The 14,743-nt window shown below is 41.2% G+C and overlaps 2 long non-coding RNA genes across 2 annotated transcripts; both read right to left on the reverse strand.

The window, feature by feature from the left end:
• Positions 1 to 375: 375 nt before the first annotated feature.
• On the reverse strand, positions 376 to 3,873 carry LOC120737127. The gene is made up of 3 exons (XR_005696677.1): positions 3,863 to 3,873; positions 2,090 to 2,094; positions 376 to 1,129 (listed from the first exon to the last, which is right to left on the reverse strand). It is a non-coding gene; the product is annotated as an uncharacterized LOC120737127 (long non-coding RNA).
• Positions 3,874 to 5,835: 1,962 nt separating this feature from the next.
• LOC120736589 lies at positions 5,836 to 8,845 on the reverse strand. Its single transcript, XR_005696539.1, has 3 exons — positions 8,783 to 8,845; positions 6,596 to 6,632; positions 5,836 to 5,974 (listed from the first exon to the last, which is right to left on the reverse strand). It is a non-coding gene; the product is annotated as an uncharacterized LOC120736589 (long non-coding RNA).
• Between the last annotated feature and the right edge of the window lie 5,898 nt (positions 8,846 to 14,743).

The raw sequence follows: 14,743 nt of genomic DNA on the forward strand, positions 1-14,743 counted from the left end.
GGCGGATCTAGAGAAATTTTCTTAGGGTGGCATGAGGGTGGCAAAGAAATCAAATGGGGTGGCAAAATCAAAGCCTTTTTTCCCCCAAACACATATGCAGGTGGTTACATGTGGTTAAATGATTCAAATGCAGTAAGTATACACGTTTTTCATATAGATATAAATTCAAATTCAAATCAAATTCAAATTTTATTTGTCACGTACACAGTCATACACAGTACGATATGCAGTGAAATGTAAAGTAAAGTAAGTAAAATTTTATTTATATAGCACATTTCTAGATAGACATCACAAAGTGCTTTACAGATATAACAGATTAAAAGACAAAAAACAAACAAAGTTAACAAAAAGCAATTTTAAAAAGATAATTTTTTAGCTGTTTTTTAAAAGTAATCAATGAATCAACGGATCGTAGGTCCTGAGGAAGGGAGTTCCAAAGTCGAGCGGCCACAGTAGCAAAAGCTCTATCACCCCTAGTTTTCAGTCTCGTATACTGAATGACAAGTAGGCCCTGACTACTCGACCTCAGAGACCTACTAGGGGCAAAGGGCTGCAAAAGTTCAATAATATATGGTGGTGCTTGTTGTCGAAGAGCCTTAAAAGTTAAAACCAAAATCTTAAAATGGACTCTAGATTCGATAGGAAGCCAATGTAACTGCTTAAGCAACGGTGTTATATGTGAATATTTAGAAACTTTCGTTAAAAGTCTTGCTGCAGCATTCTGAACGATCTGCAGACGCTCCAAGGAACCTTTGTTTAAACAAGTAAACAGGGAATTGCAATAGTCCAATCGTGATGAAATAAAAGCATGAATAACAATCTCGAGTTCGGTATAGGATATTATGGAGCTCAATTTAGAGATATTTCTTAAATGATAAAAGCAGGACCGAACAAGAGATTTAACATGACTATCTAACGTAAGAGCAGGATCAAGGATAATCCCTAAGTTCCTGACAGATGGTTTTACAAACGCTGAAAGAGGACCAAGAGCATTTATTATACTGGGTCTATGTCTATCTGGGGCACATAAGAGGACTTCGGTTTTGTTATCATTTAGTTGGAGGAAGTTTTCAGCCATCCAGCCTTTAATGGTTTCCAAGCACACATTTAAAAGCCGCAGCTTAGAAACCTCCTCCGGCTTAAAAGATATATAGACAATGCTTAGACAACTGCTCGTGACCTAAAGAAAAAAAAAGGAAAAGGCTATGAATAAGATAGGAAATAAATATGAAAAATTAAAAAGGGTAAATTTTACTAGGAAGGAATAAAATATAAATTAAGGTTAAAAATGAAATAACTGTACAACACAAATTAGAATGAAGGGTAAATTTAACTGGGAAAGAATAAGATAAAATATATAAATTAAAGTTGAAAATAAAATAACTGTACAACAAAATACACAATACACAGTATAGAACTATATAAGAATGTATGAAGAAATATAAATAAATAAATATATATATATATATACACACACAATAACAGCAGGTGTACAAGTATTAACTGGAAATGAAGAATATAATGTCCAGTGTTGTGCGATCCACATTATGTCTTGTGCAGTGCAAATATGCTTAAAGTGATTTAAGTGATGAAGTGAAAACAATGTCCAGAATGTCCAGTGTGTGTAAGAACTGTATGTGTGGGTCAGTACTGTGTGGTGGTGTGATTGAGAGACCGTATCGCCTGCGGGAAGAAGCTCCTCCTCAGTCTCTCTGTGTTGGTCTTCAGGGAGCGGAATCGCTTTCCTGACCTCAACAGAGAGAACAGTCCGTTGTTGGGATGGCTGAGGTCCTTCACCATCTTCCTGGCCTTGGTCCAGCACCGCCTGCTGTAGATTGAGTGCAGGTCAGGGAGCTCGGAGCGGATGGTGCGCTCAGCTGACCGCACAACCCTCCGTAGAGCTCGTCTGTCCTGCATGGTGCTGTTCCCGAACCAGGTTAAGATGTTTCCCGTCAGGATGCTCTCTATGGTGCACGAGTAAAAGTTCCTGAGCACCTTGGAGGGCAGTTGGAAGTCTCTCAAGCGTCTGAGGTGGTAGAGACGCTGACGGGCCTTTTTCACCACGGTGTTGATGTGACAGGACCATGACAGGTCCTGCGTGATGTGAACTCCGAGGTATTTGAAGCTGTCCACTCTCTCCACTGGGCACTCGTTGATGACGGGGGTCTGGTAGTTCCTCTCCTGCTTAGTGCTGAAGTCCACTATCAGCTCCTTTGTCTTACTGACGTTTAGAAGGAGGTTGTTCCTCTGGCACCAGTTCTCCAGATTCCTAATCTCCTTCAGGTAGGCCGTCTCGTTGTTATCAGAGATCAGGCCCACCACGACGGTGTCGTCAGCAAACTTGATGATGGTGGTGGAGCTGGTAGTGGCCACACAGTCATATGTGTACAAAGAGTACAGCAGGGGGCTCAGAACACACCCCTGGGGGGCTCCAGTGCTGAGAGTGGTGGAGGCTGAGACATGTCCGCCCATCCTTACTGCCTGTGGTCTGCCAGTTAGGAAGTTGGAGATCCACTGACACATAGATGAGCTGAGTCCCAGATGCTCCAGCTTGGTGGTGAGTGTGGAGGGAATTATGGTGTTAAATGCAGAGCTGTAGTCTATGAAGAGCATTTTAACATAATTCCCCCTTCTAGTGTCCAAGTGAGTGAGTGATGTGTGGAGAAGATGAGAGATGGCATCGTCTGTGGAACGATTTGGACGGTAAGCGAACTGTAGTGGGTCCAGTGTGTCTGGTAGTGAAGAAATGATGAAGTCTCTGACCAGGCGTTCAAAGCACTTCATCACTACTGAGGTGAGGGCTACAGGGCGGTAGTCATTGAGAGAAGCAGGGTGGGGTTTCTTCGGGACAGGAACAATGATGGACTCTTTGAAGCATGTGGGGATCACCGACTGAGATAAAGAGATGTTGAATATCTCAGTGAACACAGGAGCTAGCTGGTATGCGCAGTCTCTTAGGATACGACCTGGGATGCTGTCTGGTCCTGCTGCTTTCCTGGTGTTCACTCTTTTGAAGGCTCTCCTTACTTCATGCTCGGAGATGACGAGCACGTTTCCGGTGCTGGCAGTATCTTCCTGTCTGCAGCCGTAGTCTATAACTTAATTATTGTCTGTAGCCCACATGATTACACACTTTAGTTACATAAACCATGTGAGTTTTGATGCTATGTACTGTACAGCCTGTATGATAAATACATATGTAGCCCAATGAGTATAAAATCCAGAAAGCTACACAACATGGGGCGCTTCATTTACAAACACAAGTCTAACTTAAGTTTCACTGTTTTTGTTAGAAAACAATCACATTGTTGCAGCTTAAATTACACAAAATGTCAGAAATCTGCACCGTCATGAACAAACATGTAAACCTCATTTTTCATGATTTGTCGGATGAACCCTCTGAGGTCTGAAATACAACCAGATATTTGTGACTCCTTTGAGTTTACGTTTGTGTTTCACCCTCAGATTGTTTCATTTTATTTTTCCCCCGTTGCCTTGTTTGGTGTCTTTTCAGCTCAACTGACTTTAGTTGTTTTCACTGACATACTGCATTAGTGTTACTGATCTGAAATCACACAAAGAACTTAAGATCCTAGTAGTATTTTATACTGTAAAAAACCACAGACATGTTGGGTAAATGTTTATAACTTGAATTGCAAATATAAAATGTACATTTTGTAAACATAAACAACAATTTATCTAAAAATGCAGCCAATACACCGTTTTGGTTTTTTTTTTTTTCATTTTGTACAACCATTTAAAAATATTACTAAAACTAAAATGAGAGAACAATCAGGTGTGGCAATAAGATGCCCCACAAATGATGTGTGTCAGTAAAAAACAAGCTTGTCCACCAAAAGACAGAAGAGCACAGGGACAAACCTGCAGGCCCGACAACAGCAGGTGTATCACTCCGCTGGTTTTCTACTTAGTGACAGTGTTTACGTTGCAAATGTGCCTCTGTGACAGTCATTAGTGCCCTCACTGACACACTAAACAAAACGACTACACAACAGAACAACTACACAACACAACACACTAAGTAAACACTCCACACTAAACGTCACAAATCTGCCACATCTAAACTCCCTCTCCCTCTCACTCTCTCTCGTCACTCCCCAAACTTTTCCCTCTTCCTAAACAACCAAATCCCACATGTTGACTTTTATTTTAATTGGTCGACATGGTGCATTTTTCCACCAATAGGAAAGAGGTGGCTTTTTTCCTTTCTTTACTGTTTTCGTGCTGTCCTTACAAAACGCTTAAAACACACACACGTGACGACAGTATTTAGAACAAAGCGTGGCTGATATATATGATCATAACTCTGGATTTACTGGCCTGTAATTAAAATTTAAAAACTTTGAAGTCTGAACTTTCAATGTGGCTGAAACAGAGACTCAGCGTGGCTGCAGCTTGTTGCTGTGTCAGCTCACATCAGTCATGTGATCTGGAGGTGCAGCGTGTCCGTGGACCACGGAGGGTTAATAACACTCACCAAAAAGCCGGTCCTGCTATGGGCTGAACCATTTGTTACTGGTGCAGGGGGAACACTATGCAATATATTCAGTTTTAGCATTTATATTCACCGCTGACTGTAACTACGCTCAAACTGTTAATGCGATCTTATTTTAATAAACAACACTGTCATATGCAAAACTGGGGTGGCACTTGGGGTGGCAAGGGATCATTTTAGGGTGGCACTTGCCACCCCATGCCACCCTTCTAGATCTGCCCCTGGGAATCAAATGGGGTGGCAAAATCAAAGCCATTTCTTTATACATATGCAGGTGTTACATTCTGTAATATGCATTATAAATGGTTAAAATACATCAAGTGCAGTATAAGTAAACGCATGTTTTATATAAACCTTCTTCTTATTTTCTCAAACTACATAATTAAACATCTCAGTTACATAAAACAACTCCAGTTTGGAATTTATGTACTGTATCCACCATATAATAAATAAGCACGTAGCCTAATAACTATAACACCCAGAAAGCTACACAACATGAGGAGCACAAAGTCAAAGTAAACTTTATTGTTATCTCTGCACTGTAAACCCGAACAAGTTGACTGAACTTAAAACTTTTGTGGAAACTGATTACCTCAAAAGATTTAAGTACACAAACTCATATCTTCTAAGTATGGGGGTACTCAAAATTTGTATTTATTGTTAACCTAAAAATTTAAAATTATATTTTATTAATTGAGCTTTACTCAAAGACTGTATACTTTAATTTCAATATTTTTGTGTTTCTTATTTTGATGCAACACAATGCAATTATATTACGGGTGGGTTAGGCAACGGGTGAAGTGTCTCGCCCAAGGACACAATGACCGAGACTGTCGGAGCCAGGGCTCGAACCGGCAACCTTCTGATTACAAGACAAACTGCCAACTCTTGAGCCACGATCGCCCCAATTGAATAAGTAAGGTTGGTTTGAGAGAATGTGACAAGCATGACCTGTAATCTAGCAAAACATTCAGCAGTGTAGTGGGTTACTTTGTAACGAGTTAGGGTACTCCACTTTTTTTTTTAAAAAATGTACATTAACGTGTTAGCTTCTTGCATTACATAATTTGTATTTTTGTTATTTTTCTAAAAAAAAGTAATTTTTTATTTCATGACTTTATCTCAAAAAGAAACTAAATCTTGACTTCAGCCTGGTTTTTGGGCCACCTGCAGGATAGCCATAGTGCTGTGATACGCCTGTGCCCTGCTCCTGACCTGTGTGTGTGTGTGTGAGGGTTTTCTAAAGAGAGGGTATTTTGTTTGTACAATTTGGTAGCTGCTAAGGTATTAAATTGTATTTAAAAAAAATCCATAGCATTTTATCTTACTGGCAGAATTTAAGTAATGCAAAAATACACTTACATTACATGTCTAAAAGAATTCTGGGTCCTCCTCCCGCAGGTATACAGGAAGGGCACGAAGTACTGCAGTGCGTTTCACGTTGATATCAGGCCCCTCCTAAAAAGGGAAAAGAAAAGTTCATTTAACGCAAAGTTTTCAGGTGTCATTCTTTGGGGAGAATACATGTTTATGAAACTGCATCAGACTCTACTAAATTTTGGAGACTTTTCTTTTAAGATACAACCTTTCTGTCTCTTGTGACAGAGAGTCTGTTTCTTAATCATTTGACAAAAACCCTACACAGTATTTTAAAATAGTGTTCTCCAGATCAGAGCTGTAATCTATATAGAACATGGGGTTCAAAGCAAGGAAAAATTGTGTGTTTATCAGTGAAACTTTTAATTTGTGTTAATTTTATCATTATCATTATATGAAATCTTCACCTTAAGGGACTTAATGAATGGTTTCTTCTAAAAAGTAGAAATGATTGAGTCATTTCACATCATATGAAAATATTAATTTTTAATACAAATTTGGCCCTACAAAAATGGAAACTCAGTGACAAAGATAATGGAGATTCTCTAAACACGAGCGAATATCACAGTAAAATTGTTGATTGTGATTTACACATTGGATGTATCCTCAGTGATTTGGTACAATTATACAACATTTTATAAGAACTGAACAACTGATGAAACAACTTACTTATGTGACCACATATGAAGTGTTATAACTTACCACAAAAGGTGAACTGTGCCACTGACCCTTGGTAGATCTGCACATGATAAAAAAAAAAATGCATTATAAATACTAACACAGCTATTAATAATTAGGGGTACATTTAAGATGTTAATGTCACAAAATAAAATAGACTGGTAGAAAGAAGTACAAGGAAATGGCAATGGGGGGAGCCATGAAAATAGATCTTTTCAACATGATTCAGTGTGACAAAGCCAGGGCATGATTAAAAAAAAACAGGTTGTCACGGTCCTGGGTCAGTGACCCAGTGTTTTGAGTTTCTTGTGCCTCTGAGTTTTTTGTATTATGTTCTTAGTTCTCTTTGTTGTCCCAGCTTGTTCTTTAGTGTAGTGTCTTAGTTTGGTGTTCTTGTATTCTGTTTAGTTCTCAGTATTTGGTAGCTGCCCTCTGTGTTTCTTAGTTGCTCTGTCTCCCCTAGTCTAGTTTGCATCTGTGCTAATTCCTGTTTTACTTTGAAGGTCTGTGTCTCATGTGAGTGTATCCTACTTTGCTCCCTTGTCTCGTCAGTTCTGATTTCTCCCAGCTGTGCTCTCCTTCTGTGTCTCATTCCCCTCGTTACTTCCCATTGTATTTAAACCCTGTGTTTCTCTGAGTCAGTGCTGCGTCGTCCCTCAAGCTGTGTGTTTCCTCGTGTGCCTCTCTGCAAGGTGTGAGTTTATATTTTCCCAGTTTAGTAGTGATGGGCAGATGAAGCCCCATGAAGCACTGAAGCTTTTCATCCAATTGGTTCACCCCAACGCGAAGCTTCATGAAGCTTCATTTGCTCTAGCAGGACACCTACTGGACGTAAAAATAATAGCTGGCATGAATTTGAAGAGTGTGGCATTTTGCACACAGCCTGTAAATGTCAACAACAAAAGGAGTGTGTAAAACATCTATATTGTAGTGATGCAGTATACTGTGTATATTTATACTGGCAGTATGGAAAATGATTATTTGGAAATGCTTGAAATGGAAATGATCATTTACTGTGAGGTGAGGTGTGGTTGGGGTGTGGACAGTAGTTGTGCTTTTGTAACGTTGAGGTATGGACAGCTACACACTGAGGCTTTGAGCCTCAGTCCTGCCTGTTCACATTTTATTCTATAAAAACTACATTTTCACTGCTTTTATGACCTTTTTAGTGGGGAGAACATAGCTAGGATTTAATGATTTAACAAATCTTTTGAATCCTTTGTCCTCCACAATGCTAAATGGCTGGGAGTCCTCAATCACCATGCTAACCAGGTCTTCATCTATTTGAGATTGTTCTCCTGAGGAAAGACAATAAAGACAAAGCACAAATATAAATATCACACACGTAACTTATAACAGTTGTATAATATTGTTAGATCATTTAGTAACATTACTGCATCCTATATTATCATTGCATTTGATGGCTCACCTGGTCTTGCTCCACAATCGGTGTTCCCCTTATTCTCATGCAAAGCTCTGTAGTGCCTAAGCATGGATGAGGTGTTGTTGTTGTTATATCCCAGCTCCCTGGCACATAGCAAACACTTCACCTTGTACAAAAGTCAAGACAGCTCAACATAAATTGTATTGCACCATCAGTATCATGAAAATACATCTTCTGTAGAAATGTACATACCTTGTTGGGAGGAATAAGATCAAAATGTTCCCACACAGGGGAGGACATCCTCCTCTTCTTAGCTGGCTCCATTCTCTCCTGACTTTCTCTCCTCACTCTCATAAACCTCAAAACTCTCTCCAAACTCTCACTAACCGCAACTCTCCATCAAACACCCACATTTTTGAATGAAGTCTGAGGGGTTTATATCGCTGTCATATCTCGCGGCAAAGTTTGAACCACTTCATGAACCAGTCACGTGGTACAGCCGGGCAGCGAGGCTTCGGACGTCATCATTTTCAGCTCCTCCCATAAATGAAGCAAGCCTCGATACGCGCTTCGCGGAAACGCCCCCTCCATTACTCGACACACGCTCCGAAGCCTCGATACAGAACGTCCCATCACTACAGTTTAGTTTTGTATGCTCGTTTTCTGTGACCAGCAATTAAAGCTGTGATTTTGAGTTCATCCCCCGAGTCCTGCATTTTGGGTCCAACTCCTGCCTGCCGCACAGCGATTCATGACACAGGTCTTTTAACCTAAAAATGTTTTAATGGCCATGAAGAAAGGTCTCTTCAATAGATCTTTCAACTCACCTGTGTTTACTGTCTCCACTTGAAATTAATTGCAGTCTGAATTTTTTTTTTTTCTGTCTTTGTCTTCGGTCTTCAGCCTTGGAAGAAAAAATAAAAATATTGAAAACCTTATTAGCACACTAAATATACAACACCTTGCTATATTTCAATTGTTTTAGATAGAAGTTGCCACTGCTAGCTAAGTCACTTTTGAATGATGCTAATGAGAAGAAAAAAAAAACTTGCCGAACAATGAGGGTGCTGTTGTAAAAACGCCAACTTTCTTGCGTTGGCAAGGGGTCGTTAAAATGTCACTAAGACCCTTTCTTTGTGTGATTCTTCGTAAAACTGTTTTAATCGGTTAAAACTGTAAAACTGACGACATCTGTTCGAAAAAGAGCGCGAACAACAGCGAGCAACTATTCACCACCTGGGTCTGTGCTTTTTAACACAACAGCGCATTCGAAAACAAGTTCTTGGCTGCAACATATTAATATACTTGCTTTTTTAAGGAAAAACTACACATAACGAAGGTTCCGTTTTACTTACAAGTTTCTCCAAATGTGTTCTCCAGTTGCTCGAGAAGGGCAGCCATATTGAACAGAATTTTCTGTCAACGTCGTTCAGGTTAGAGAAAACGTCATGACGTACACATGCGGAGCTCGGAAAAAAAACATTTACTCAAAAATCATAATTAAGAAAGCAGTATTTACTCTTAACTTCTAAGCCATGTACAATTATAACTGTTTGAATCGTTAACCGAACAGAAAAGTTTTAAGTTGTTTTAACTTTGTGAGGAATTTCAATTGTTATATCCACAAACTTTATAAGTCAGGTAGACTGTTGGGGTTTACAGTGTGCTATACACAGTACAGTATATAGAAAGACGACACAACGAGGGCTGTGAGTTCGAGAGTCCGATGGCTTGCGAGAAAAAGCTGTCATGCAGTCTGGAGGATCAGGCCCGATGCTATGATAGCGTCTGCCGGATGGAAGGAGAGAAAAGAGTCCATGTGAGGGGTGTTAGGGGTCAGGCACGAGGCAAGAGGCCTTACTGATGCAGCACACAAGATGTCCTGTAGCAGAGGGAGAGATGTTCCGATGGTCTTGGCAGCTGTTTTAACTACAAGTTTCTGACAATGACAATAAAGACATTCTATTCACACTGCTTTTATTAGAAATAAATGATCATGAATAAATCAATAATGATCAATAACACTCTAAGGAGTCTGTATCTGTATGCTCATTTATATCCTATCTATCAATCCCTAAATGTGATCAGCTCCTGATCCTTGGACTCACCTCTCAGGAATCTAAAGCCCCTTTTCCATTAGTACCTACTTGGATTGACTCGGCACGGATCGACTGGTTTTCCATTACAATCAAGTACCTCCTAATGTTCATGGTCGTTGTCATACGTTTTTTTTTTACATTTTTATGTTCCCCTAAAAAGGTCCAGGGGATGAGGGGAAATAACAAAATCTGTCCGGGTCAAAAAAAGGAGACAGAGAGACAAAATGGTTAAATTAAAGAGTTTTAGGGGAGTCACATGATGGAGCGTTTGGGAATGGCCGTGCCATAGAGAGTCTCTGACCCCCGTCGACCCTACATTAGTTTTAAAACAAGGTAAACGCTCCCAAATAATATATTTCCTCACTGCGGTGACTTGCTAGATCAGTGTCCTCGGATTTATTGAGAGACATGGCCACAGGAACTAAGAAGAAGAGCGTGTAAACCCGAATCTCCACGGTGGCGGCGGGGGAAAGTAATGCTAGCAGTGCCAAGGTTAGCCTTGCTAGCCAAGAAGAAGGGCCAAAGATGGATATAAGCGGCCTGTTTGCCGAAACGACTAAGCTTGGAACTATCCTAACTAGTGTTGCGGCCGATGTATCTCACATCAAGTCAGATATGGTGGAATTTAAAAACGCTATAAGTGCAATCCAAATACGGATGACCGAAGCTGAGGGCTGCATTTCAGATGTGGAAGACAAAATGAGGAGCGTAACAGAAGATAATGGCAAAACGCTAAAAAGCTTGAACAACTTTGGGCCCGAGTAGACGACCAGGAAAACAGAAACCGCAGAAAGAACGTTCGGCTTATCGGTCTGGAAGAGGGTCTGGAAAGTGGTGGCAGCATAAATGATTATGTGATGAAGATACTCGCGGATGGCCTAGGTCTACGAGGGGAGGAATATGAGCTGGAAAGATGCCACAGAAGTACGAGACCACGCCCGGGACCTGGTCAGCCACCTCGAATCGTGCTGGTGAGATTTCTCCGTTACACTGCACGACAAAAAGTTCTCATGACCGCTAAGCAGAAGAAAGGAATACTGTGGGAGAACTGCCGCTTGTCATTTTATGAAGATATGACCGCGGAGCGAGCGGCGCAGAGGAAGCTTTTTTCCCCAGTAATGAAGAAGCTATGGCAGCATCAGATAAAGCACACCCTGGCACATCCAGCAAAACTTCGATTAACATGGAAAGGCCAGCAGAAGAGCTTTGATTGAACCGGCTGTTCAAACCCCCACAAGGCTGCCCGCTGGGATTGAAACGATGGGAGAGGCGTGAGTTTCTCAAAATGGGCTCATTGAGTCAGCATGGATAAGATCTTGGAAAGGCTACGGCTGCCGTGAATACTCAGAATAAGATCTCTGACTGCAGACTGGATGACATCTCGGGGAGGCACACTGCCGTGAGTTCTCAGAATCGGCTCCTTGAACACAAGAAATGACAACATCACAGAACGCAAGTATGGCGAAGCTCGCGGCTCTCCAACGGGGGATTGAGAGACCAGTGTTGGACTGTAGAACTGCTTTGAAATTCATATGAGTTGTTTGCACTAAAGTAAAAACCACCATCACTTATGTGGATACCCCTTTGGCGCCAGCTGCAAGGCTGGAGCCGAACAACAACACCCTGATAACGACTGTGTTTAGTCTGTTCTTCCCATTCCATGCAAGGCCACCTGGGTTGGCTGGAAGACTGTTTACTTAGCCTGGCAGGGCGAAGGACACTGTCTCAGCTGAACTATGGACATACACACACATACATATACTGATACTGATAAGCACTCACTGACGCATCACCCTCCCTACCCCGGGTCCAACGCCACCTCCAACGCTTACCTCCCCTCTGATGTGGACATCGGGTCAGCTGGAGGTGCAGTCGAAAGATTGCAGCGGTCCAGATCAGATGTACACACTGGAACTCTTTCCCATGTTGCTGTCTGTGTTTATTGTGCTATGGTGTGTTGATATCTGTGCATTCCTGTATTATCCTTCTGTGTTACACATTTCAATTTTTTTTTCCTCCCTACCTAGCCTGACCTGTCTCCCCAATGTGATGTTTGTGTATTGTATGTACGGTCGGCAAGGTCTGTCATCTCGGTTGTGGGCAAAAGACCTAAAACTGACAAATAAAGGCTATCTCATCATCATCTCTCATATATAAGAGACAAATATTGTTCATTTAATATGTTGGCATTACTAAATTTGGCTCAATGCTTACATATATGTGTAAAAAGCAAATGTACGAGCTGTGATAACTGTGTCTGATAGAATGAAGAGTAGACTGATATATGAAATATTCCTTTATTGGGTGAGAAAATCAGACCATGTCATAACTGCTGTAAGTCACACAGAATAGATATCAGAGCCTTAAACAGGCTGACTTCTGCTAAATGGGTCAAACTGGGCAGAAAGTCTACAAACACATAACATCCTTATAGAATATGATGTAACACTATAGATCAACTTACCTCAGAATATATAAAGCATATAAACAGTTACAGCAATATGATGCAACAAACACAGCAGCTACTGATCCAAAATCCTCAAAGCTTCATAGAACTGAAACAAACATTTATTTTAGCTCCATTCTGCTGCTGATACAGACTTTAGGTTTCTGAACATTAAACTTGTTGCTGCCTTTCATAGTGTGTAACTTGAAGGCCCTGAGTACTTTCTCCCACACTGAAAACACTGGGATGATCACATTATTTGAACATTACCTAATAAGACTGATTCAGCACAGACAGTTATGTTAAACTTTCCTAGCAGTCCTTCACAAACAGGGAACAGTCTGTCTATTCTCTCCATCTGTCAGCTGCTGCTGGCTCTTCCTCCTCCTCTTCCTCACACACTGCTGAGTTTGTCCTGGTGGATCATCAGGGCTGCAAAGCCTCACAGATGATGTGCAGCAGTGGGTCCCTCAGTCTGTCCTCACTCTGGACACTTGCAGTCGTCACACATGGAAATCAAATGTGTGATAAGCTGCAGGATTCAAACACAAGTGTAACTTATAAACACATGTTCATACTTTTATTCCACAATCAGAGAGAAAGAAACAGAGAGAGAGTGCAGGACAGACAGACAGGTGGCAGTCTCAGGTGTACACACTGCTACACAACAGCACCAGAGAAGCAGGATTTAGTGTTTGTGTTATTACGAGTGTAAACAAGAAGAGTCCCAGATGGTGCAGTGGACACATGTGTGACTGCTGTGATTAAAGCATCTTTCTTTCAGCTTAACGAGTGAACCGTCAGCTCGTTCAAACACACGTTAAAGTCCGTTTGGCTCGACACCACCGAACAGAGGCAGCAATATAACATAGCTCACATTAACAGTGCAGTGGATCCTGCTTGTGCCGTGATGTTCAGGACTGCAAACCGAGCAGCATCACTGACTTTCAGCTTGTTGTGTTTGTGGATATATGACTGACTTTAATTATCCACAAAATCATCACATCTCTGTAGGATTAAGGTCGACTATTGAACGGCGTATATTTTGAAGTAAAGGCTTTAAAACCAAGTTAACGCTGAAAGTACAAACGTCACTAATGTCACATATCTTTGCCGACATGTGGCCAACAGTAATGTTTTAATGTTCTTCATTATTAAACATTCGCACATAGATAAGTGACGTCATATTCAGTACTTACTTTTGACAGTTCACTCTTGGCCACTCCCTTCTGCCGTATTTTGTGCCTAGCAGGGCGAGGGACACTGTCTCAGCTGAACTCTGGACACGCACACACACACACATACACTGGTATGCACACACTCATCCCCCCTCCCTTTCCAAACGCCTTCGACGCTTATTCCCTTCCGATGCTGACGGTGGATCAAGGAGACCAGCGCACGCAGGCCCGGATGTGCTGTCTAATTCGGCTGTCTCTCACCCTTTACCCGCCCCTGTTGCTTGTCATGTGTTTCTTTGGTGTATTAAGAGTTTTTTCATGTGCAGAGGTGTTTTTTCTGTTCTCAAACTGATCTCCCTGTTGGAGCTCAGTCTGGGGGGAGTTATTTTTTTTCTCCTTATCTTTCCTCATGTGGTGTATTTTCCATTGTTATACCTCTCTGACCTGTCTTCCCCATGTGATGTTTGTGTAATGTATGTATGGTCAGAAGGGTAAGTTGGCGCTGGCAAAGGTCGGCAGCCTTAACCCAATTTCCTTCGGGGTCAACCTTCAGGATCAATAAAGTTTTATTGAATTGAATTGAATTGAAAATTATCCACACCCACCGCCGCGCTATGAATTGTGGGACATATGGGACCATGAAGCGTGCACCGGACCACGCTTGATATTTGGGGAAATCGACGGCGCATTTGAAGTACACTTCGAATTGGGACAGCCATCGTCGCGTGGCGGTGACGTAACCGCACTCAAAATGCGTACTTCAAGCGTGCAGACCCTGAATTGGGACACAGCCTAATTTGCATTTACGTGAAATGTTGTCTTCACTTGTATTAACATGTTTTTGGTATGAATTCTGCTGTCTGTATTCTATGTATCATATGGCAATAAAAGTAGTTTTATCTTCAATCCATTGTTTATTTGCTGAATTTTAAAGCAATTACAATTTTTTTAACCCAAATATGACTGTAATGTAACCATTGTGATGGGTTATGAGCTTTCTACCCAATTTTTGGTAACCTCAACTTTAATCAATGGTCAATTCAACCCAGTTTTTGGATAGTTATC

Source organism: Simochromis diagramma, unplaced genomic scaffold (assembly GCF_900408965.1).
Source record: "Simochromis diagramma unplaced genomic scaffold, fSimDia1.1 OVJJ01000327.1, whole genome shotgun sequence".
In the NCBI taxonomy this organism is placed as follows: domain Eukaryota; kingdom Metazoa; phylum Chordata; class Actinopteri; order Cichliformes; family Cichlidae; genus Simochromis; species Simochromis diagramma.